Consider the following 22706-nt stretch of genomic DNA (forward strand, 5'->3'; position numbering starts at 1 on the left):
TTCCCAGGTCAGACACTCAGCACTAAATAATGCTAAAGCCTATGGAAATCTTTAGATCAAAGGCCTTGGAATTTATATAGGGAAAGCCAGAGAGAAAGAAAGAGAGGTGCTGAGAAACAGAAGAGGGTGAGAGAGAGCACGTAATATGTGTTCTCAAAAGACTGCATGGAATACTCCTATAGAGCTGAAAGACAGATTTCAGGAGATGGTTCAGAAAGGCCCATTGTTTGAACACTACCGAGCAGGATGCGTTCTATTAGAGAAAGTATAAAAAGCAGTTACAGGTAATGGAAAAATTACTTTCTTGTAAAAACTGATCTTAAGAGTTATTTGCAGTTAAAATTCCAAAGCAAATGTCTGCACTTTATAGCAGGTCCAGGGAAGCACCAAGAATGTGAACTATTTCAGTTTCTTTTTTCTTTTTTTTCTTTTCTTTTTTCTTTTTTTTCTTTTCTTTTCTTTTCTTTTCTTTTCTTTCTTTTCTTTTATTTTATTTTATTTTATTTTTTTCTCTTTCCTTTTCTTTTCTTTTCTTTTCTTTCCTTTTCTTTTCTTCTTTCTTTCTTTTTCTTTCATTCTTTCTTTCTTTCTCTTTTCTTTCTTTCTCTTTCTTTTTTAACATTTTATTTATGTCTTTGACAGAGAGACAGAGAGAGAGCACTAGCAGGGGGAGCAGCAGGCAGAGGGAGAGGGAGAAGCAGACTCCTCGCTGAGCAGGGAGCCAGATGTGGGGCTCGATTCCAGGCTCCCCAGATCATGACCTGAGCCGAAGGCACAGGCTTCAGTACCTGAGCCACCCAGACACCCCACTTCACTGTTCTTGAAACCATAGTCAAATTATTTTGTGCTATAAGAATATAGGTGTGTGTGCATGCTTATGTAAATGGGTGTGTGTGCGAATGCATGCACGTATCTGTATCTACAAGCTCATTTCCTTGGATGCGTTTTCTGTGAGAAGGAACTTGAGGGGAAAAATCCACTAGCAAATTATATACACGTTTGAAGACTGTTTCCTACCAGTTCTGAGTGGAGAGGGTTAACAGGTGGAACTGCTTTGGGGCCGGTATAACCAGGATGCCATTACAGTAAATGAGGTAATACCATTTTGCTGAGACTGGGTAAAGGGTAGCTTAGAAAGGATGAACTCAAGCTGGAGCCAGATCTAAATTAATTAACTCCAGCTACTCGGAAATTCTACTGTGAGGAATCTGTGGCAGAATGAAGTCAGGACTCAAAACTGTACTTTATCATGTTGGGAGAAGAGCAAAATAACGCATATCTGGCTGTGAGGCAGTTTGGTCGAGCAGCCATATTAGATAATTCTGGGCCAAATATGATTTCTAATCAGTTATAATTGCTTGAGAGCTTCTCTAATTAGAAAATCCACTTTGGATATAAGTCTATGAACATTAAAATAGTTGCAAGATTTGCTTAAAATGGATGAGAAATGTTTGAAAAAATCAGGCAGAGTGATCACTATTATATTCCTTTTACAGAGCCTTTTATTAATAATTAGTTATTGGCCTTTTCAGAATTTCTAAAGTATGAAATAAATGGACTATCTCTTAGATCTATGATGGAAGAAGAAATAAAGTCTTAGGTTCTCAGGGTGTTAACTCTTTCTATACATAAAGAGAAAAAAATAGATTCAAACGTATCTGTTTTGTCATCAAGCATACTTTCTATCCTGGGAGTGGCTTTGTAGCTATGAAAAGCTGTTCCCATGCACTAAAAATATAGAAGTCACACAGAAGTGAATAATAAATCTTTATCCAGAGGAGGAGATCAACTGTACACTGACTCAATAAATTACAAGTTCTTTTTCTGTTGAGTCCCTAATGCATGGTTTGATCCTCTGATGCACTTTTCCTCACCACTGGTGTTCAATAGAGTAGTGAATTCACTGATGTGATTTAACTTTTGCTGTTGCAAGCTAGAATAGTTCTAGAAAAAGCCATACAAATACATTAGTTAGAAAGAATCACAAAGGCGTTTATCCAAATCTATCGGATTCCTGGAAGCCCTTTAATTTCTCCAAACCCCACCTGCCCCTCTCCTCACATTGGTGTTACCACAACAGTAATAGCATATTTTCTACACAAATTTTTAAAGATTTATTTATTTATTTATTTATTTATTTATTTATTTATTTATTTATTTATGAGAATGAGAGAGAGAGGCTCCATGCTCAGCCCAAAGCCCGCTGCTGGGCTCCATCCCACAACTGTGAGATCATGACCTGAGCCAAAAGCAAGAGTCAGGTGTTTAAACCGACTGAGCCACCCAGGCGCCCCTCTACACAATTTTTAAACCCCTGAATTTACCTTAGCCTTTTCTGAACCTCTTATAGGGGAGATTCAAGGCCTGTTCTGTAAACACTCTCAACTTTTCTTCTTTCAAATTGCCTTGAACAAAAGAAAGCGCCAAGCTGAGAAGCTCAGTCTTCAAACAGATCCATAGTAGCCAGAAGAGACTGATAATTCTGATTAAATCATGTTGACTGATAATCCAATTTTGCTTATGACAACTTTCTGTAGCTTCACGAGTGATCGAAAATAACCGGACAAGAGTGACGAGAACGAGTTTCACTGACCCTTTTTCTAAGTTGGGCCGCAGGTTTGGTCACCGTATAACAAAATATATTATGAATGGATGCAAATGTCTTCTTCCCACTGCGGTACAGTATACATATCAGGATGCTCAATCTTAGTGCACAGTAATGCTGGTGCAGGCACCCAAGCAGGCATGAGACAGTGCCAGCAGGAGGAGGCATCTCTGGGAGCTTTGTGCATCGGGCATCAGGCAACGACGGATTCTGCTGGAACACAGCAGTGGTGGAATTCAAGAAGATCCCACAAGGTGCTCCATAAGCAGCTGAGTTCTCAGTAGGCAAACTCATTAAAGAAGATTGAATTAGAAAGGGATTAATTAATCCACACATGCACACATACACACAGGACCCTGACAGACTAATTTACACAGCAAACACCCTTCCTCCTTTCCTTCCTTCTGGCAGGGTGCCTGGCATAGTCTGCACTTGGTACACATTGGTTGACTTGAAGATGTGCTCAAGACACTATGTTCAACCAAAGAATTTTACCCCTCTCCATCTTCTAGACCTTTGTCTGGGTATTTATTCAGATAAAAATATTTGACCTTATTTATTAATATTTAAAACTTATCCCAAATAATCCATAAACAAAATAGGTATTTTTTTGCCATCCAAATAAGAAAGCATGGCATCCTTGTTCTAAAGGTGATACTTTGTCAGAGACGCCCAAGTCTGTCTGGTTGCGAAGCTCCTTCTTGATCAAGAAGCTCTCTGCAGCGTCAGGCTGCCATTAGACACCAAAGGCTGAATTCAGCTTCACAGAAAAGACGAAGTGGTGACCGAGGTTAGAGTTATCTCCTAAATTGGTGTAACTGAAACTCTCTCGTATTCCCAGAGTGTGCCTTCTGTCTCCCTTAATAGACTAAACATATGTGTCTTTTCAATCACTTAGGAAAAGATGTTATGAAATAACTATAGTCATAAATGGGCCATAGATGGTTTTAACATAATATCATAATCCATTCATAATTTCTAATTGACTTTCAAATGCATCCCAGCTAGCTGAGATATTTATTTTTAATGACATATTATCCAGTAAAGGTCATAGAAGAAATCATGGATAGTTTCTGTTCAATGTTACAGAAATAACATTATGGTCATCTATTTGGTTTTCCAAAGAATAATAATGTGTTTCTGCCTCTAATTCAAAGTTTTTGCTTGTATTACATTCTTGTTAGCCAAATGAAAGGAGAATGCTATTTTTCAATGGCATTGCTTGCCACATTCATTTTAAAGTTATGTTATTTTCTTTCTTTAAAGAGGTAATATTTGTTCTAGACTGACAATCATTTATTATGATCAGAGTCCCTGTTGGGTGTGGTGCTGGAGTCTCATTTTGCATGTCTGCAAAATGTCACTACCATCATTAGGTTAGAGCCTATCCAATGAATCTGATTGGTGCAAATCTTTTTTTTTTAAAGATGAAACATTTGTTCTTTTGCTGACTAGATTGGTTGTTTTATTTTAATGATCTGTTTGGTCTATATACTTCATAGCTCTCTCTTATGATGTTATGATATTTGAGTTAGATTTTTGTCTGGTAAAGGTCAATATTTTAAGAATTGGAAAATGTAAAAAAAAACAAAAAACAGAAAACAAAAAAAAAGAATTGGAAAATGTATTTTTACATTTATTTAATAGCATCTTTTAATAGTTGAATGTAAAAACACAAAAATGCAATACTACTGTATCTAAACAAAGGCAGCGCTCTTTACTATCTTTGAGTTACATACCTCTTGGGAGTCTAATGAAAAGCCATGGGTACCCCCCCAACATTACAGGGACTTAATCAGTAAGCCCTCCTTCAGTGCTAGGAAGAACTTACAGTCGTGTTTTCATAATTTTGTTGCATGTTTATTTGCTTCTGGTTGAGAATGCAGAGTTCTCTGCTTCACTTAATCATTTATTTGTTGAATGTTCAAAACACCCTTTAGAACTGAACCTGTAGAACATACTTCAGCTGTCACCAGCTCCTGGGTACATCCTTACACGTAGGAGAAAAAGTCACAGATATTAAAGCAACTCATAAAATATAGCCAAGTCTTTTACTCTTATGATAGCAGACGCGAAAAAGAAGAGGAAGAAGGAGCCGGAGAAGAAGTTAGAGCACCTTTCTGGAGTAGAGAAGGGTTTCTAGCCTTACAAAGATTCCTAGAATCCACCTCCCCCCTACCTCCACATACACAAAAGCCTATCTTGCAATTCACAAAAATGTGGAATTAATTCTCTCTGTCTCCAAGAGTGTCTAGTGTTTGAGATAGAAAGTATCAATGCTTCTTTTTCTGGTGCTTGGCATAACCTTGCCTGGGCTACATAATATGGATAAATTACAGAATCTTGTTTGCCCAAGAAGAATGTTTTGGAAGAAACTCTTAAGAAAATGTCCTTATCAAAAGAAGGGAGATATTAATCCATTCTTATCATCAACTACAAATTCCACTTAAATATTATATGTTCAATGTGATAAACAATCAAAAGGCCACAATTTGAACACTTGATATCCTCTCAGTATCTCTATTCGCCTTCCCCAAAGTGGTTTTGCCAGGACAAAAGTAATACATGCAGTTTCACATCACTGATCATTTTACTTGGTCTCCATTTTCAAACATATTAGCTGTATTTGTTTCAACAAAGACTTACTGAAAGGGATTTTGTCCTGAAATGATTGTATTTCATAGTCATATGCCTCTTTCATTTGTCTCTACTTTTTTCATTTAGCCAAAAAATACTTTTCAAGATTCACCAGCAGATGCAATCTACTGATTCTCTTTTCTCAAAACACTAGTCATTATTTTTTCCCCTGAATCTTTTAAGGTATCTTTAGTTTTTTCTTCAACTTCACATTTTAGTATCATCATTTCTTCTATCAACTCAAATCAATTCAGATACTTACCTAAGCATTCAGCTCCCAAGTTATGTCTTGATCATCTGGATATTTGTTGTGTTTGTGTGCAAATTTTCTTGGTGCTTGCTTTTGTTTTAAATATAATATTACATTTGCTTAAGTCACCTGGGGTGCTCCCTTCACAGGCAGGTGAATATCCCCTGAGTCCCACATCATAGATCTTACCCATCCTCAGCTCTACAGCTCAATTACCTGAGTTCAAAATTGTGTTTCCCTCCCAGTTTCCATGAAAATCCAAATGCATCATGAAAATTATTAATTTTGCAACCTAAACAATTTGAAAAGGAAACAAATGACCATTTGCCATCTTTCTTGTTTGCAGCTTTTATTGTACTTTAGTTTTGATTTTTCTTTCTCTCCTCCAGGCCTCCTTCCTTCGTCTCCTATCCTGCCCTACCCTCTGCCCTTTTCTGAAAACCAGGGCCCTCTGCTAAAACTACCCTCCTTCACAATCTCAGCTGCTTTGCAAATGGGGGGCACTTCCATGGGGCTCTCTTTCCTTCATGTGCTTCTTTGGAGGTTCAGATTCTTAGAAGGTGATGATGAAGTTTATAAATTACATGAGTTTTCAAATCCTAAGAATGACATCAAGTGGCATTTTTGAAAGAGTACCATTGTAACATGTATTTGATTATTACTAGCAAAACATCAGGGTTGCATGTATATCACAGACTTCATTTTGGCTGTCAAGTGACTTATAGTCTAGTTAAGATCTAACCTTGTGCTAGTGTCAGATCTTAATGATAATAAATAGATTTTAAGTTCTTATTAGATAGGAAAAGCTAAGAGTGAGTAATTGATTTAGGGCTTATTTTTTTAATTGGCATTTTGAAGTAGTTACAATTATATATATACCTAGTGAATTTATCTGATGCTACTTGTTCATATAATGTATTGATGCTTTCAAGTACAGATCTTGTGAAGTAAATAAATAATTGACTAGGACATATATACCTCTCTATATAGATACCTATCAACATATGTCTATATATATCAACATATCTATTTATATATACACGTATACACATACCTACATATGTAAATATATGTCAATTTAATTAAATAGTGTCTTAAAGATGATTAATTTACCATCCCACCAAAAAGACATCACATTCAATATCATTATTTCCAAGAAATGGACTCCCAATTTTTTTTTTTTAACAAAGACTTCTCTGTCCAAAGATAATAAATTATGGAAATCTAAACCTACCATAAGTATTTCTGATTGGAACACAAATAAACAGCTTCCTTACTTAAAAATATTACCCTATTAGAACATTTCATTTCTGCATTTTAATCTCTGATTCACTATACTAGTATGTTTTGAATACAATTATTTTTTATCTAGATCAATGATAAAAATATTTTCCTAATCCAGTAAAATGTTTTCAAGGAATTTGTGCTAAAGATAAGTAGTGACTAAAGAATAGTAAATACTTTGAGTTGGAAATAGGTTTTTTAAGAAAATTTCATGAAGTAAATATTTTATAGTTATTTACACTCTGTTTCAGTTATGTGCTGAACAGAGAAAGCAGAAATGTGGCTGAAATATTGTGTTCCTCAGAAAAGTGAGAACAGGATCAAGTGACTTAAATCTGCATACTCCTAGACTTAAAAAAATAATTTTAGTCTCACAGCAAAGTTGAAAAACTAGTGCACAGAGTTTGCTTGTGTGTGATTACCTACCTTGTTCTGTAATGTCACAATAATTTTAATTACCTAATTCTCCGAATTCTTTAATATGTAGAGGTAATCTGAAGAAAATAACCCCAAAAAATGTGTTTTGAGAAAAAAAATGTGAAAGCATTATTTCAAGACAAACTGTAGGTAAGACACTACAAGAATTTCAATATATAAATAAAATGATTATAGTAAATCAGAATAAAATGGGGTGAGTAGTGAGTTATATAAACCAGAGATCATAAAGCTAGTGCATGTTAATTTTATCATTGATTTCACTCAACAGACTTATTTCTTGGTTATAATTCACTTTTTAAAAAAATTAGTCACATATGTATATTTATTCAAGCAAACTACAGTAAGTGTATGAATGTGTTTTGAGATTCTGGTCTGGTGCTTATGATTATTTTATAAATTGGGAGTTTGCCTTCTCTGAACTTCGGAGTTCAGCTAGGAAACATGGAATGATTTTGCAAACAGTGTTTCTACGCAAAACAGAGTATTTCACTTTCATGGATCTGTGATACTAGGTTGGCAGATCACATAATGTTTGGTATATTTCTACCCCATAAGAATAGAAATATATTAGTTCAACTTCCCCTTAAGTTAATTGCAGTTTTGTATCATGAAAGTTATGATAAGCTAAATGCATAAATATTAGACACTTAAGGATATCAACTAGTCAAGTTCTGACTACTTTTTAAAGAAGTCTCTGAAATTCTGGCCTGGGATTTACTTATAAGAAAACAGTAAAGCTGCTACTTATAATGAAAAGGGCAAAAAACATAAACAGTAAAAAATAAGATAGAATATTCTTGGGTTAAGTATTAAATTTCTGCTTAGGCACTCATTGTTAAATTTCTTAGTTTTTCCTTTAGTTGGAAGCTGAAGCTGAATATCTGAAGAATTCAGGAGATAGTTTTGTGATTTTAAAAAGTTACAACTGAAAACTTTGATCAAGTGTAAAAAACTTAGATCATGTAGACCCCTCAGTCTAAAATGAAGCACTTTGGAAGTTTGATGGGTGGCAGCGAAATGCTGGTTCTTATTTTCTTTGTGAAATATAACAGTCAAGGGACATACTGTAATTCACTGGTAAAATTAATAAAGAATTTTCCTTGGGAGTGACTGAATGTGTATAAAAATTGATATTGCAAGTAATAAAAATTAGTTTTTTTTCTTATCAAAGTGGCAATAATTTAAAAAATCTGGTGTTACTGAGAATGTGGAGAAATGTTCAGACAGTAGAATAAGTATGGATAAGTAATGACAAATTCTTGAAGCCTAATGAACAATAAGAACAAAGGCATGGGGCAGCCTGGGTGGCTCAGCAGTTTAGCGCCGCCTTCAACCCAGGGTGTGATCCTGGAGACCAGGGATCGAGTCCCACATAGGGCTCCCTGCATGGAGCCTGCTTCTCCCTCTGCCTGTGTCTCTGCCTCTCTCTCTCTGTGTCTCATGAATAAATAAATAAAATCTTTAAAAAAGAACAAAGCATGGAGTTGTGATAGAGAATTGTATGTCCCAGGTAAAATCAGCATGATTGGAAATCAAGATCTTTATAAGAACACAGTTGATAAACGGTAGGCAGTAGAATGCAATTGAGACAATTCCTGACACTATAAAAATTATAATTTAATAAGCAATCTAAAGCTTTTCAAAAACAGGTCAATGATTACTTGGTAAAATTGTGTCTTTGGAAGATACTTCTAAAAATGAATTATTAATAGCATTCCTGGAATTGAATTGGACAAAAGCTAGGAGACTTTTGCAATTGGCCAAATGTGAGTTATGAAAATCAACTACACTTAGTGGCAATGAAAACAAACAAACAAAAAAGGAATAAGAGAGATCATGTAATATAGAATCCTTAACAGCTGGCGACTAATGGGATATATAACTGAAGCTAAATTATAATGAAAAACTCATCTTCTTCATTTTGATGTGTTCATGCCAAAAAATTAGAGCTTAATGATAGGGAACTCAAAATCATGAGTCTGCCATTTGCATGAGAGAGCATGGTAGGGTCTCTGAAAATTTGCCTTGACTGAATTTTTTTCAGACCATTGATGTTCAAATTATGAACTGATGCAAAATTTCACACCAATATGAAATATCTGTCCATCCTCCATCCATCCATTAATCTAGCACAGAGAAAACTACCATGAGGACAAATTATTTGCCTTTTCTGAGAGTAAATACTTTTGAATTATTTAAAAAGGCAGCACATCAGTCTATGTGTATATATACATAAGTGAATACTATATAAATTTTCAAGTAGTTTATGTCCAGACTTTATTAATGATTCTGATTTTTTTTTTGTATTTGAAACACTATGGAACTCTAAGGAGAGTTCTGATTTTTCTACTAAGATTCCCTTACTCAAATTATTTAATAGCACTGAGGTAGTTGAGATGAAAAGGTTTTTTTTTTTTCTGCTCTGTTTATAATGTAGGCATTTATTAAGAAAGGTTTCTATCTAATTATTAAAGTAAACGTGTGAATATCAACATTTCCCTCATTCTTCTGTTCTCAAAGCACAGAACGTACTATTTTGCCAACTTTTGGTTTCATGTGCTTCCCCAGATGGCAGGAAATAAAAATAATCAGTCCTGGCTATTTCTCTGTCATTATTTATGAAATGTATAATCCTTTCACCCAGGAATGAAGTGGGGAAAGCTACTTTACACCAGTAGTAGATAAAAGGAGCCGAGTAGGAATTGGTATTATTCATTATCAAGTTTTTGTTGTTGTTGTGGTCTGGTCTTTCTCTGAACCTGGCCTTGCTCTTACTTTACTGAAATCGTATACTAACAACAGGGAGATGGCTGATATGGGAGAGGCTAAAAAGTTCAGTCTGCTGGGAGAAGGATTCATTTCAGCCCATCAGTGCGGTTATTCTGCTAAGTGGTGACATAATCCCAAATTCACATTCCCAAGAGATTGGCTCTCAGGATCTCTCTCCCATTTTCTGACTTTACTGCAAAAGAATGCCAGCTTCTGCCGTAATTGAGGAAAAAGGTTTTCAGGCCAGATTATCATTTCTGAAATGGATCACATAACATCTCTAAAAGTGTTAGTATAAACCCAACCTTCTGCCTAGAGATTGTCTTCTTTTCAAATAAATAAATAGTTTTTTTAAATCCTGTTTTGTAAGGGTACCGTACATTGGGCTTGTCTTTTCAATTCCAACAATTCTGGTTTTCTAAAAGAAAATACATTAGGCAAAAGAGCATCCTGGGTCCATATTTAATACAAGGGGAAAAGGAGAAAAGACTGGAAACAATATGGTTATTGGAACAATATGGAAACTATATGGTTATTACTAAATACTCCACAGTCACTAAAAATACGGGCTCAAGTTCCAAATATGCTTCATTATGTCAGAAAGACTACATGACATGTTAAGTGAATAAATCCAACTGAAGTAGAAGATCTAGATTGTTGACCTATCTGTGGGGCAAATGGTATATACATGTAAGTACGTACATGCAAATATTCACATACATGTGACCGTTTGTACGTGCTACATTTCATACATGGGTATACATGTAAATAGTGACTTCTAAAGGAACAAGAGTAGTTTTTAATTTTATTTCATAACTTTTTGAAATATTTAATCATTTCTGGCTAACATTAATTTTCAAGATGTAATGAAGAATTAGTTTTTATATTGTCTTCTGCAAACTAAAATTGTTTAATGTACATATTAAGACGTACACTACTACACTACCTATTCCATGTTAAAATTATCCAATTTTGATAAATATTTAATGTATTCTGTTAAAATGCTATGTGCATTAAATTCATACCTCTAAACCACTAAGTAATGTAATGTTAGCAACAAAGAGAAGCCAGGGTACTGAAAGCTAGGTAATGATAGGAAATACTTGATAGGAAGCTCCTCAAAGCAGATTTAAGACTAGCAAAGGTTCGAATGTATCTTTCAGATATTTGCAGTGAGTGAAAACCCAAAACACATTTGGGCAAGTTCTCTATTTCAAGATAAACTTTGCCCATATGTTTTTGATTCATTTACATGTAATTCACTGAACTGACATTCTGAATGAGTTATTCGATGCATAAGGAGATTTTTGTGCCATAATTATATGTGATACATATAATATAATGCATAATAATTTAGAGCAGAACTTGTATTTTTTCATGTTGCAGATTCCAAGCACATGTTTCCTTCCTGATGATTCACTGTGCTTGAACTGAGGTGTTGAGTGACTCATTGAGTCAACCTACAGTTGAGATTTATATTACTGCACTGTTTGTACTTTCTTTTTTTTTAAAGAAAAGCAGTTTTTCTGTGCCTTGTTTCCATGATTATCAAATTAGCATGATAATCTTTATTAAAATTTACCATAGGCATTTAGCAAAACCTATACAATTTACTAACATGCTTGCAAATAATTAGTTCCTGGAATTTGTAACTTTTTTTTCAAAGTGATAGGCAGTACAGTTTAAATATATACTAGGAAATACAGTAAAACACCAGTTCCCTGTATTATCTTCTTCAACCTAAAGCATCAGCTTGCTAGAAATTCCATGACCTTTGAACCCTCTCTCAGAAAGTTTATGGATATTCAGTTGTACTCATAGTGGTGATAGTGGCTAAAAAATGAAATGATATTTCATATTTTATTCCTATTTCTCACTAACCTTTCAAGCCTCACACAATGCAGCCTACTTGGGGAAATAAAATTGTATTATCTTTCTCACATATTTAAAACATGAGATGCAATTCACATGATTCTTTTGTTTGCTGTATCTAATTAGACCATGTTCTCTTTATTTGTAAACACAGATTTGACCTACACTTTTTCTGTGGTTCCTGTGGTATAATTTTTGTACACAACCCTCTGATTATTATTTTGGAATTTATTTTACTGGGCTGAATAGTGTGAAGATAGAGTTGTCTCATTTCAGTGTGTAGGGACAAAGTATTTCATTTGCATTTGCAAGTTTTTCTATTTAGTATGGTAGTAAAAGTGGCAATTGTTTCCCTAGGACATGTTCCTCCTGGATTTGACATACTGTTGCTAAAAGTCTTACTTTCAGATTTGTAGTTGGGTATTAAGAAGCAGTATCCCTGAGGTGAATCCACTAGAAGGCTCCTGAATCATTAAATGGAGGCAAAACAGAAAAAGACCCCTAAAATGCAAAAAAAAAAAAAAAAAAAAGCCTCTAAACTATGGCTAAATTATAGTATATAAAATAAACTTGATAAATATGCATTATAGGTCAAAATATTATATAGTAGTTGGTTTTCAAAGAACTGATCTCTAGTTCCTAATGACAGGAAAGAGATTCTAAATATATGATTTCGAACTTAATATGGTATTGGGAATGCTATAAATATTAAGTTTTAAAGATATCGGTGTTCTGAATGGGAAACTAAATCACTAACATCACTATTTCAAGATAGCATATGAAATTTGATGCTGAGACTATCTGCTTACCCTTTGGCTTGAAAGAAAGATACGTTAAATAAATTCAGATACCTGAAGACGGGTGCAGCTGAGTTATCAGTGTGTGTATTATTCCTCAGAATGCATGAGGTAGACAGGACTATGCCTTTTGAGAACACAGAAATACAACTCTACTTTTGGGCAAAGAAGGCATTTATTAGAAGGGTATTTGGGGTAGCTCCCCCCACCCCAAATTATCTCTGTCCTCTTGTTAATGTCATTCTATCAGATCAGGGTGGTTCCAGAAACTTGAAATTCATACCCTTACATCTTCGTGATGAGAAGGGAAAAGAGATATCTCTGCCTCTGCTTGCTGGTTTGAGATCTTGGGTGAACGGTTCTGATGTGACTCAAGCTTGAGTCACACTCCCACCTGCAATCACCACCACCAGTGAGTTGGGTAGTCCCACCCACCCGGAATAACTACAGCTAATGTTTACTTCACACCAGGCACTGTGAAAAAATCACTGCATATGGATTATTTCAATTATTATGATAGTTCCAGGATGGGTGAGTAAAATAAATAAAATATATACATACATAACCTGCTAATAATTTTAAAACGTTGGCACATATATCTTCATTCAACAGTCCCTTATTCCCAGAAATGTCATAGTCTCAGTTTTTAAAAAGCTAAAAATTTTGCCCAGGCTATCCATCACTGCCCCTTCAGGGCTCTCTAGAACTCACCTGACCAAAGAATTTCTAGGTTGAATAAGAAGAAAGAGAGAGTCCACACAGAAATAAAATTCTGAATAGTGTAGGGTCGTGTAAATCACCTGATGCTTTGTAGAGAAGGAATTTCACATTAAACAGGATGGCTGATGGTCTATTTCCTGGCAATTTGGAAAGATTTGCACTGCACTGATAGCCCATTATGTGGTAACTGTGTTTTGTTAGATACTCATTTATTTTAATGCAAGTTTGCTTTATCCTGCCAGTTTGTTGACTGTTCCTTGCTGAATAGGTCTGTAATCTAAACTTTAAAGGGGGATTAAGCTTCATGGTATTTACCTAACTAAGCATTGTCATTGTGTTATCCTCTTACATATTTGTTACCTGGGAAAAAAGACAACAACACTCTTTTCTATAGGCATTCCTGTTAATTTTGCATGAAAGCCTTTGTGCCTTTCTAAAATTGTATTATTATTCTGCTTTATGATCTGAAACTGTCATTTAAGTAGAAACAAGGGTTAACTCAGATTACAATGCTTTTAAGAATGCCTTTTTTGGGCTATTGTATGCATGCATAAATAACAAAAGAAACACATTTATCTTCTCTAAAATACCATGAATAGTAGACCAAAAAAAAAAAAAAAATCACAATTCTGCTGGCCAGTTTGGACCACACCTTGTTAGAAATCACGCTGGTTTTCAATATCTCTTTGAAAATAATTGACACTTTAAAAAATTCTTTTTGTTGAAGTATAGTTGATATACAGTGTTATGATATTGGTTTCAGGTGCACAACATAGTGATTGGACCATTCTGTATCTCAGTACTCTGCATGTCTTTTCTGTCTGCCATCATACAATGTTATTGCAACATTATTGAATATTTTCCCTATACTGGCTTTTCATCTCTGTAACTTAACTAATTTTATAACTGGAATTTTGTACCTCTTAATCCCCTTCACCTATGTCACCCATCTCCCAATTCCCCTCCCACCCTGGCAGCTACCAGCTTGTTCTTTGTATTTCTGAGCCTTTTGGGTTTTGTTTATCTGTTTGCTCATTTGTTTTGTTTGTTAGCCTCCATATATACTTGAGATCATGCGGTGTTTGTCTTCGTCTGACTTATATAACTTAACATAATACCCTCTAGGACTATCCATGTTTTTGCAAATGGCAAAAATCTCATTCTTTTTTACAACTGACTAATATTCCACCGTATATGTATACACCACATCTTCTTTACCCACTCATCTATGGATAGACACTTGGGTTGCCTCCATGACTTGGATGTTGTAAATAATACTGCAGTAAACATAGGGGTGCATATATCTCTCCAAATTAATGTTTTCATTTTCTTTCAGTAAATACTCAAGAGGTGGAATCACTGAATCATGTGGTTTTCTATTTTTAACTTTCTAAAGAACCGCCATACTATTTTCCAGAGTAGCTGTATTAATTTACATTCCCACCAACAGTGCACTAAGATTCCCTTTTCTCTACAGCCTTGCCAACGTTTGTTATTTCTTTTCTTTTGATTCTAGCCATCCTGACTGGTGTGAGGTGATATCTCATTGTGGTTTTGATTTGCATTTCCCTGATGATCAGTGATGTTGAACATGTCTTTGTGTGTCTGTTGGCCAACTGTATGTCTTCTTTGGAAAAATGTCTATGCAGTAAATAACCTGCACTTCTAATGGAAAATCTCTTTATCTCTTCTGTATGACTCTTATTCCCTCAAGGTAAGTAGAATGTATATCTGTGCTTTGGGAATATTTCAATGTTGTTTATAAGACAGAGGAGACAAAGAGACCAAAACTGTTTGACAGAGAGAAAAAGAGGAAAATCTAATTTTACTTGGAGTACTTAACTTCAATAAAATTCATTCATCATTTGTGAAATACTAAATGCAGATTTTTCACTTATTTTAAAGTTTTTAAATTTTGTTTGTTTGTTTTCAGCAATCTCTGCACCTCAATGTGGTACTCAAACTCATGACCCCAAGATCAAGAGTTGCATGTTCTGCCAACTGAGCCAGCCAGGAACTCCAGTTTTTCACTTTTTTAAAAACCAACTTTTCTTATCATATTACATCATTTCCATTTCCATGTCTTCCTTTAAAATTTTTTCCCAGTAGAAACTATATGTCTTCAATGAAGTGTGGGCCGTCTGCAGCTTCATAGGGGGATCATGATTGGTTTTAGCTGGTTTATGTGATCTCTTTGCCTTCCAGGTATTGGTTTAGGAGGAAGCAAGTAACCTAATTCTGGACAATGATGTATTTGAGGAAATCTGTTGAGAAATGATTCCTGGCTCTAAAAAGAAAAAAGGAAGAAAAAGAGACTCAGAGAAGAAATAGGTCCCTTATGTCTCTGGACTTCACATGTAAGGATGTAATTCTTAGAATTGCTGTAGCACTTTTCCATGTGCTTGAGGACAAAACCAACTCGTAGAGTTAGTAGAGAAAAAAAAAAAAGATGAAAAAACTCTGGTTGTTTAAGTTGTATGTATGGAATTAACATACTTACAGGCTTCCTGTGATATAAAATAATGTAATGTAGTTTATTTAAATCATGAAAGCCAAAGATTTTTACTATAAGCAACTACGCACATCCAAACTAATATCCTTTTATCATTTATACAACATGCTATAGACAGAAAATATGTTGAGATATATCTGTCACTCCAGAACTTTCTAAAATCTAAGAGGGAAGCAGAGAGAGACAAAAGAAGAAAAACAGAAATTGTACAGATGTAAGACAATGCCTATGTAATTTATAAACCCTGGAAACCATCAATGAATAGAAAAGAATGCAGAGATAAACTTACTATTTGGAAATGGTAGAAAATCTTAGTTCCAAGACAATATTTAGGAAGATGGGTACCTCATATGTTCTCTTAGGAAGAGAAACGCTACAGCTTGTGACATTGCACACACCTTTTGAACCAAGTGAGGTGGAAGGAGCTTTCTCTTGAGAATGTGTGGCACTTACTGAGCTGTGAGAAAGTGACTGGAGGAACACATGAGTCAGAGAGAACTCTATTTGAATTTGAAAAACATGTAAGGACAGACTATTGACTGGGTTTGAGCTAGTGAATTAGGTAGTGATCAGGCTATGGAGAACCTTATAGGATATGCAAATAAATTTATTATAATGAAGTAAAGTATAGGGAAGAGTAGTAAATAAATCAATGTTTTACTTAAAAATGTGAATCCTGGAGTACCTGGGTGGCTCAGTCAGTTAAGCATCTGACTCTTGATCTCACCTCAGGTCATGATCTCAGGGTCATGAGGTCAGGCCCCATGTGGGGCTTGGAGCCTTTTAAGATTCTCTCTCTGGGGCAGCCCGGGGGGCTCAGCAGTATAGCACCACCTTCAGTCCAGGGCATGATCCTAGAGACCCAGGATCGAGTCCCGCGTTGGGGTCCCTGCACGAAACCTGCTTCTCCCTCTGCCTGTGTCTCTGCCTGTCTCTCTCTCTCTCTCTGTCTCTCATGAATAAATAAGTAAAATATCATTTTTTAAAAAAAGACATATTTTGTGATCCAATGATTCCAATTCTAAAAATCTAGCCTGGAAATTAATATTAGATATAATACAATATTATGTACAAGGATATTTATCACAGGATTTTTATATCAATATGAACAGGAAATAATCATAGTATCCAACAAAAATGGAAAAGTTGTCTAAATCATGAAACGTTCTTACAATTGCATATTAGGGAGCAATTACAATTACTTATTTGTAGGTTATTTGATGTCATGAGAAAGTGCTCATAATAAAAAGTTCAGATGGAGAGAAAAATATCAAGTAAAAATAAGTATAAAATACAAAGATACAATTGAGATACAAAGATACAATCCCTATTTGGAAAAAAGAAGGTGAGAGAGAAGATATTTATATGTATATGTACAATTCTCTGCAATGCCCCATACACACACATGCACAATTTGAAAAATGGCTATAATTGAATTCAGTATATCAGCAATTTTTGTTTTCAGTTAATAGGCAGTTTTCTTAGATATGGATAAATAAACATGGGTTACTTTTATATAATAAAAATAATATATAAATAAAAATATAAAAACTATATTGTATTTATCTTTCTCTGACTTATTTCACCTAGCATTATACCCTCCAGATCCAACCATGTTGTTGCAAATGGCAAGATTTCATTCTTTTTTTATGGCTGAATAGTATTCGTGTGTGTGTGTGTGTGTGTGTGTGTACCATTTTTTTGTCCATTTATCTATGGATGGGCACTTGGGTTGCTTCCATATCTTGGCTATTGTGAATAATGCTGTAATAAACATAGGGGTGTACATATCTTTTTGAATTAATATTTACATTTTGTTTGGGTAAATACCTAAAAGTGAAATTACTGGGACATATGGTAATTCTATTTTTAATTTTTTGAGGAATTTCCATACTGTTTTCCAGAGTGTCTGTACCAATTTACATTCCCACCAACAGTGCACAGGGGTTCTTTTTTCTCTACATCCTCACCAACAGTTGTTGTTTCCTGTATTTTTTATTATAGTTGTTCTGACAGCTGGGAGGTGATATCACCTTGTGGTTTTGGTTTTCCTTTCCTTCATAATGGGTGATGTTAAACATCTTTTCATTCATCTCTTGGCTATCTGTATGTCTCCTTTGGAAAAGCGTCTATTCATATCTTCTCATTTTTTTTTTTTTTAAGAAAAAGTACCCTCCATGCCCTGCATGGCACCCAATGTGGGGCTTGAACTCACAACCCTGAGATAAGATCTGAGCTAAGATCAAGAGTCAGGTGCCTAACTGAGTCACTCAAGTGCCCTTTTGCCCATTTCTTAAATTGGGTTGTGGGCTTTTTGTGTGTTGTATAAGTTTTTTATATATTTTGGATATTAACCTCTTATTGGATATATTATTTGTAGTTATCTCCCATTCAGTAGCCTTATTGTAGAATTTAAGAAACAAAACAATGAACAAAGGAAAAAAATAGGTAAATAAAAACAGACTGTTAAATATGGAGAACAAACCACCAAAACCAGAGGGTAGTTAGGTCGGAGGGTAGGGGAAATAGATGAAGGGGATTAAAAGTACACCTAATGTGATGAGCACTGAGTAACGTATAAAATTGTTGAATCATTGTATTGTACATGTGAAACTACTATAACACTGTGTCTGTATTATACTGGAATTAAAAAAATAAGTTTACAAATAAAAATAAATAAATAAATAAATAAATAAATAAGGCAGCTCTTAAAAAAATAGAAGCTTGAAAGTAAATTTTAAGGAAATAGGTTTTATAGATAGTAGTATAGTGTGACCAAGGAGAAAATATTATATTCTCAACAAATGAGCAATATTATGGCACCAACCATTAATGTAGATATAGAAATGCCTTTAAGGAAATGGAACACTCAGGGGTGTCTGGGTGGCTCAGTGGCTGAGTATCTGCCTTTGGCTCTGGTCATGATCCTGGGGTCCTGGGATCGAGTCCCACCTCAGGTTCCCCACATGGAGCCTGCTTCTCCCTCTGCCTATGTCTCTGCCTCTCTCTGTGTGTCTCTTATGAATAAGTAAGATCTTTAAAAAATAATTAACTCAGAGTTAAATTAGGTGAAGATTTCACATACCTGCCTGGGGTTCTTTGTTAAGTAACAAAGAATAGGTGAACACATTGCTAGTTCTGATGGGGAAGGAGACGGCTAAGGTAAAATAAGTTGGGATAATGCTGCAGACTCTCTCCAAGGTATGAGAATGGTGGGTGGTGGAGGGGGAGAGAGAAGGAAGGGCATGGGGAGAAGAAGGAGAGAAGAGAATGTATAATGTGTAAAGGAGGTAATAATATTTCCTGGGCATAACACCTCCTGGTAAAAATGGAGAAATTGATAAAGGAAGAGAAGTAAAGCACAGATCTCAGGCCATGCATTCTGCTTTTCTTTTTTCCACAAAAACCATCATACAGACTCTCATTAACTCCCTGTCTCTATAAATAATAAGAATGATAGCATAAAAAAATAACTATCTAGCTTAAAATCCCTATTTTAGACAGGAAGTCTGATAAAAATTTGGTAAATTTTTCCAAGTCCCTAAATTCTTTAGTGACAAGAGTCTAAGATCCTGGGGTTCTTAACATCACTTGATGCTTGAGAAAGATTAAAAGTCACCCCATGGTAACTGTCACCCAAAAAGTGCCTAATATTTTTAGTATATTAGCTTTATATAAATAAGTAAATAATGGAAAGCCCACTGAATTGGGTCTAAGAATTTCCCAGATTAAATTCTATTTCCATTGGTTATCAATGTGGTCTGGTGTTTGTTGCTTAACCTTGCTGTGTCTCCATTCCTTATCTGCAAAATAAGAGAATATATTAAATGTCCTCTGATGTATTTGAAGATATTTAACAGATACCCTGAAGAATTACATAACCAGAGAAGACAACATAGTTCTGACAAAGGTGTAATCTTTACTTATATCTTGGTTAGTCAAATGCTCATCTTCCCTGAAGCCCAAAATAAATAACTTGAGATATTGAAACCCAATAGTAGCGGAACAACTATTGCATATCCATGAGCATTTACAGTAAGTTATAAAATAACTATAAATGAATTTAGGGAGATTCAGGAATTGAAATGTAAAAGACTCTTCAGTGGTTTTCTTTGGGAAATGTACAAGAGGAAATGGGGAAATAGGGCAGTTTTCCTGAGGGAGGGACCCTTGGTGACAAGTACTTGTAAAGAATTCTTTATAGAAGGGTCAGTGCCTGTACTTATTTCTGAGGGACTTTTATGAAATGATTGTTTGGTAACTAAATTGTGAACAAAAAAAGGAATAAGGGAGATACTGGGATATTGACTTACTAGGGGACTTCTCTGTTACAATCTGTAGGGAAACACTACCCTATGCTAAAGTTAATTCATTCTCAAAGAACTGTGAAGCTGATTTAAGCCCACTCTTTAAAAATTGGGTAAAATGGTAAACCAAGGGTTTCATGAAACTTCCAAAATTAAGCTTTGTTTGACAATAGAAATAATGGTGAGGGTAATAACAAAACCTATTTGATGAGGTTATTGTAAGGATTAAATGAATTAATACAGATAAATCCCTTATTTAGAAAAATGTCCAGCACATAGTACTAAAGAACTATTAACTCCTACTATTATTATTGTCTTTATCATTGCTGTTGTTTGCGTTGTTTTTTAGTCTGAAATATGTTTGGATTGATCTAACTTTCTGGTAAAATGAATTATAATTTGCTGCTAAACAAACATCTTCTATAACCTTTCAATTACGTGGTTTCTACTTGCTTTTGAAGAGAACAATCCACTTTGTACACTAAAAAAATCAACCTATTTAAAGTGAAACATGCAGGAAGCTTCTTCTTTGCTGTAGCAAAAGCACTATAACTATATTTTTCTGCTAATCAAGATCTAATAAAAGTCAAACTACTAATTTTTGAGTTTCAGCCTTTTAATGCTTGACTTTCAATCTAAGAGATAACTTGGTCTTTATGGCATATTTTGTAAGTGAGGAGAGTATTGAAGTCATCTCAAATCCAAGCTTGATACGTAAATATCTTCCTACATAACTGAATTTTAACTTCTAAGAATCAAATTTCTATTTGCAAGTACCTAAGAAATATGAATCACCTCTCAGTTCACTGGATGACACAAAACTTGAGATCTTTGAGATATAATTTTCAAGCAATAACGAGTCACTTTCACATTTTAGAAAGCAACCACCCTCCTAAACCAAGTAGAGGGAGAAACCCTATCATTTCCCTTCAGTTTTTAGTATAAAATCCATCCCACATAATTTCTTCTGGGTCCTAAGTAAAATTCTAACTAATTTCCTACGTGAAATAAAAATTTCAGGAAATAATTTGCAGTTTTTTAAATAGTTTTTTGTTGTTATTGCTGTTAGACTTTTATTAACTGAAACTTAGGAAAACCAGTCTTCTCTGCCTGATAAAATGAGAAACATGTTTCAAAATTTATCAATTCAGTTCTTTACTTTGAGTAAACTCTAAAAAGTGGCATTTAAACATTCTTAAGTATTTAAGAGAAGAAGAGAAGAAGCAAATTAACAGTTATAGAGTATATAAGTGTGTTAGACTCTAATGTGAGTGCTTAGTTGTATAATTTATTTGATAGATTTCTCTGGTTTAAACTTTGTTTATAGGTTATAATACATACAAATTATCATAAAAATAAATAGTGTTTCAGAATCTCTTGTATAGCTCTGGAAAATTTATAGTTTTACTTTTTAAAAATAACCAATGAAGGAGAGACATCTTTTCTGATTTCTTTTTTTTTTTTTTTTTCTTTTCTGATTTCTATGTTTTTGTTTACCTTTCTCTTTCAATACAACACTCTAAGCCACTACTCTACATTGCACTTACCCTACTTCTGTTTTTTTGGTTTACTTTTTTAAGATTTTATTTATTTATTCATAAGAGACACAGAGAGAGAGGCAAAGACATTGGCAGAGGGAGATGCAGGCTCCATCCAGGGAGCCTGATGTGGGACTCGATCCTGGAACTCCAGGATCATGACCTGAACTGAAGGCCGACGCTCAACTGCTAAGCCACCCGGTTGTCCCTCTAACTCTGTTTTGCATTACTGAGTTTGCATGTGTCCTATGTCATTTATACAATCCATGGGATCTTATTACTGACAAAGAAAAGCTTAATTACATGAAAGTTGCCCTAGAACTACTTGTTGCAAGTCCTGGAGTAGGGAATTCCATGATGATACTATGTCTAGGATTCCATGAAACAGATACCAAAGGTACCTGTTACTAGAAGTAATAACAGGGCGTTAGGGATAAAAGGCACTTACAGCAGCATATCTTAATTTTCTTTACTAGAGGAGGCTGTACACCAGAATACTTAAATAATTCTTTTCTAATGAAAATCAGCTACAGAGTGGAGACTAAGTGCCAAGTCTTCTAATTTCTGCCTGTATATACAATGTTCTCTCACTATTCTTGCACGTATACATATTGTATAAATAGTATAGTCACCAGCACTGATTTTGAAGCTTATAATTAGCAGTGGCCAAAGGCACACTAGCTACAATTTGGGTGTGGGACTAAATTAACCACCAGTATTCTGTGTCTCCAACGGCTACAGATTGTACCTCTGTTAAATGAGCAATTTATTCAGTCCTTAGAGCTTTTTGTCCAAACCAGCCTCAACCTCTAGGAATGGTAGGGCCTTGGTCTCTACTAAACACTTAGCATCCTTTGTAATGCAGCTCCAAAAGGCCCAGTTCAGACCGAAATAGGAGAAAAAGTCAAACCTACCTGAAGGGAGGAGTCCATCTCCCTATTAGATAGTAGCTTCAGTTTTCCATTTACTTATTTATA

Source organism: Canis lupus, chromosome 2, assembly GCF_011100685.1.
Source record: "Canis lupus familiaris isolate Mischka breed German Shepherd chromosome 2, alternate assembly UU_Cfam_GSD_1.0, whole genome shotgun sequence".
Lineage (NCBI taxonomy): Eukaryota > Metazoa > Chordata > Mammalia > Carnivora > Canidae > Canis > Canis lupus.